Raw genomic sequence first — 4,604 nt, 5'->3', positions numbered from 1 at the left:
ATAAAAGGATATAACTCAAGAAGAGCCAGGTGGAACAGATGCACTGGGTGAGGCATGTATTAATACACAAGGGCATGGAGTTTCCACATGTGCTAGAAATGCCACTCTCCCTGAATCTCCATGTATCCACCAACCCAGAGGCCAGAAGCTCTCTGATCCCTGTCCTTTGGGGTTTTAGGAAGGCTTCATCCCATAGGCATGCTTGATTAAATCACTGACCATTGGTGATGGAACTCAATCTCCAGCTCCCCTACCTCCACTGGTCCAGGCCAGGACTGAATGCTCCAAACCTCTAATTACATGATTAATTCCCCTGGCAACCAGACCCCATCCTTAGGTTCCCCCTATGCTATGCTATGCTATGCTATGCTATGCTATGCTAAGTCACTTCAGTCGTGTCCAAAAGTAACCTCATTAACATAAACTCAAAGACACCTTGATCACTCTCTCAGGAAATTCCAAAGATTTCAGGGGCTCTGTGCCAGAAACAAAGATGAAGACCAAATATATATATATATATATATATATATATTTTTTTTTTTCTTACTGCTTCTGCTGCTGCTGCTAAGTTGCTTCAGTTGTGTCTGACTCTGTGCAATCCCATAGATGGCAGCCCACCAGGCTCCCCCCTCCCTGGGATTCTCCAGGCAAGAACATTGGAGTAGGTTGCCATTTCCTTCTCCAATGCATGAAAGTGAAATATGAAAGTGAAGTCACTCAGTTGTGTCCGACTCTTCGCAACCCCATGGACTGTAGCCCACCAGGTTCCTCCATCCATGAGATTTTCCAGACAAGAGTAATGGAGTGGGGTGCCATCGCCTTCTCCATTTTTCTTTCTATAAATCATATCACATCTATATCTATCACATCTATATCACATCACATATAACATCTATATCTATATCTATCATATCATCTATATCACATCATATCCAGCTTCATGGTTCTCTCTCTATTGTAACAATCTTCATCCTGTACTGTAAATACAACTGTCTTTTTTCCTCCATGGACCCTGTGCCCCTTGAGAGCAGGGGTCATTTCTTATTCAATTCCATTTCCTCAGTTTCTCTGAGTGCTTGACACATATTAGGTGCTCAGAGCATGTTTGCGACTGAATGAAAGAATCAATGAAAACAAGGTTTCTAGAAAAAGCCTGAACCAGAGTTGTTTTTTCTCTCTCTCTCTGCAAATCCTATTCTGCTTATAGAACACTTCCAACCCCTGAAGGATGAGTTTTATGGCTGACATGTTTTCACAGAGACCAACACATCCTCCAAGACTTCTAGGATTTCTAGTGAGCTCTTTTGCAAAAACAGAAAAAAGCAATGTTAATAGCAAAAGTTAAAAAAAATATATGCCATTCAATGAACTCTGTATCTATACTAGGCAAAGACAGACTTAGAGACAGATAGATGGAGGAGAATCTGAAATTACCATCTAATCCAAAATAGTCTGATATGGATTGTGAAGAAACACAAGACACAGAGGGAACTGAGAATTTCAAAGATTTAAACCAGATAAAGAAGTAGAAAATCCTGAGAGAACCCATCATAGACAAATGTCTTTCTAGGCAATTTTCCAATAAGGAGTGTGTAACAGTTAACATGAGATGTTAGTTAGGATGAGATGGGTGGATGGCATCACTGGCTCGATGGACATGAGTTTGAGCAAGCTCCGAGAGTTGGTGATAGACAGGGAAGCCTGGCATGCTGCACTCCATGGGGTTGCAAAGAGTGGGACACAACTGAAATGAATAGTTAGCAGCTTTGCCATACTCCAATGAAAACCACATATTACTAGTTCAGTTCAGTTCAGTCGTATCTGATTCTTTGCGACCCCATGAATTGCGGCACACCAGGCCTGTCTATCACCAACTCCCAGAGTTCACCCAAACTCACGTCCATCGAGTCGGTGATGCCATCCAGCCATCTCATCCTCTGTTGTCCCCTTCTCCTCCTGCCCCCAATCCCTCCCAGCATCAGAGTCTTTTCCAATGAGTCAACTCTGCATAAGGTGGCCAAAGTACTGGAGTTTCAGCTTTAGCATCATTCCTTCCAAAGAACACCCAGGACCGATCTCCTTACAGTCCAAGGGACTCTTAAGAGTCTTCTCCAACACCACAGTTCAAAAGCATCAATTCTTCAGCACTCAGCTTTCTTCACAGTCCAACTCTCACATCCATACATGACCACTGGAAAAACCATAGCCTTGACTAGATGGACCTTTGTTGGCAAAATAATGTCTCTGCTTTTGAATATGCTATCTAGGTTGGTCATAGCTTTCCTTCCAAGGAGTAAGCGTCTTTAAAAAATCTCATGGCTACAGTCGCCATCTGCAGTGATTTTGGAGCCCAAAAAATAAAGTCTGACACTGTTTCCACTGTTTCCCATCTATTTGCCATGAAGTGATGGGACCAGATGCCATGATCTTAGTTTTCTGAATATTGAGCTTTAAGCCAACTTTTTCACTCTCCTCTTTCACTTTCATCAAGAGGCTCTTTAGTTCTTCTTCACTTTCTGCCATAAGGGTGGTATCATCTGCATATCTGAGGTTATTGATATTTCTCCTGGCAATCTTGATTCGAGCTTGTGCTTCTTCCAGCCCAGCATTTCTCATGATGTACTCTGCATAGAAGTTAAATAAGCAGGGTGACAATATACAGCCTTGATGGACTCCTTTTCCTATTTGGAATCAGTCTGTTCTATGTCCAGTTCTAACTGTTGCTTCCTGGCCCGCATATAGATTTCTCAAGAGGCAGGTCAGGTGGTCTGGTATTCCCATCTCTTTCAGAATTTTCCACAGTTTATTGTGATCCACACAGTCAAAGGCTTTGGCATAGTCAATAAAGCAGAAATAGATGTTTTCTTTAAATATGTATGTGCAGTTTAATAATTATAGATGATAAATATCTTGAGTGAGTTCTCTATTTCTTGTTGCTTTTTAAAAATCTCAATTCAAAGAACTCTTCAGAAACGTTTAAGAAGAAAAGCAGGAAACGGTTGGAGTCACCAGTGCCTGTAGTTCTCTGGCATCTCCTTCAAAGAGTCTTATCTACTATTCCAGCCCCCAACTTATTGAGTGTCAGATTCCCTGCAATTTTCCCAAGTCCAGAACCCAACTCTGATCTGCCCGATCTCTCTTCCCAGATCCTTCCACAAGGAAAGGATTTGGTCACAGCACAGCCTATCAAGAGGAATTTACCTGATTAATATAGAGTGATTAGAGGTAAGACTCAAGTCAAAAATGTACACACTTATATCTTGTTGGCAAACTCAAGAATGACACCCTAAATATTAATGCAATCATTATATATATATAACATAGATATGTGTGTGTGCGCTAAGTTGCTTCAGTTGTGTCCAACTCTGCTGTATTCCGCCAGGCTCCTCTGTCCATGGGATTTCCCAGGCAAGAATACTGGAGATGGTTGACATTTCCTTCTCCAGGGGATCCTCCTGACTCAGGGATTGAGCTGAGTCTCTTATGTCTCCTGCATTGGCATGGGTTCTTTACCACTAGTGCCACGTAGGAAGCCCATATAATATATACAACAGGTCTAACTTGAATAACGACCCTCACAATAATACAAATTTTCCAAAGAACTGAGTATGTAGTATTTATCTCACTGAAAAAGAGGCACAAACTGGGTCATCTGTCAGCTGAAACTTTGTACTCTATTTTTTTTTTTTCCTGTTCTTACTATTGCCAGAAGGAACTGTCAAAAACAGCAGTTTTCTATCTCACCAGGAAATGGCTTCAGTTCTGTTTTCCCAGAAACCCTGTTCCCAAGTGATTTCACCCAAATTCTAATGTCTTGTAGCTGTGGGACTGTAGAGTTAAAAGGAACACTGAAGATCCTTGAGACAGGAAGCTCTTAACCCTTCATGGATTCATCTGAGAATGCATTGAATGGTATTTGAGCAAACTTCAGGAGATAGTGAAGGACAGAGGAGCATGGTGTGTTGCAGTCTATGAGGTCACAAAGAGTCAGACTTGACTTAGCAACTGAACAACAAAAGCAAAGAGATCTTTACCCCCAGAAAACTGTACCTACACACATTATTTTTCATATGCCTCTTACACAGACATCAGCCCCCAAAGGCTGTAAATCCCCAATTAAGCAAACTAAATCTAGCAATCTAATCCAACTCACTATCTTATTAAGGAGTGAGTGAAGTCACTCAGTCATGTCCGACTCTTTGCAACCCCATGGACTATAGCCTACCAGACTCCTCTGTCCATGGGATTTTCCAGGCAAGAATACTGGAGTGGGTTGCCATTGCCTTCTCCAGGAGATCTTCCTGACACAGGGATTGAACCTGGGTCTCCTGCATTGTAGGCAGATGCTTTACCATCTGAGCCACCAGGGAAGCTAGCAAATTTATGCCACTTTCTTCTTCCCATCCACTTTCTTCCCGTCACGTGTGACTTCCCAAAGAGAATTCCAACAACATGAGCACCTTGAATAGGCAATGGACATTTCAAGACTAAAAGCTCAATTATAAATATAAAATTGTAGTTTAAGATTATAGATCAAACCTAAAGCAAATCACTAAAATGAAGCCATCATAATAACACACCAATTATCAAAAATACCAGGCAAA

General features: G+C 41.6%; 1 non-coding gene across 1 annotated transcript; it reads right to left on the bottom strand.

Annotated features, from left to right (window-relative positions):
- Positions 1-4,297: 4,297 nt before the first annotated feature.
- On the bottom strand, positions 4,298-4,370 carry TRNAC-ACA. Its single transcript has one exon. It is a non-coding gene; the product is annotated as a tRNA-Cys (tRNA).
- Between the last annotated feature and the right edge of the window lie 234 nt (positions 4,371-4,604).

Source organism: Oryx dammah, unplaced genomic scaffold (assembly GCF_014754425.2).
Source record: "Oryx dammah isolate SB20612 unplaced genomic scaffold, SCBI_Odam_1.1 HiC_scaffold_25, whole genome shotgun sequence".
NCBI lineage: Eukaryota > Metazoa > Chordata > Mammalia > Artiodactyla > Bovidae > Oryx > Oryx dammah.
The sequence above is the reverse complement of the archived record's forward strand: the minus strand, read 5'-3'. Positions and strand labels throughout refer to the sequence as shown.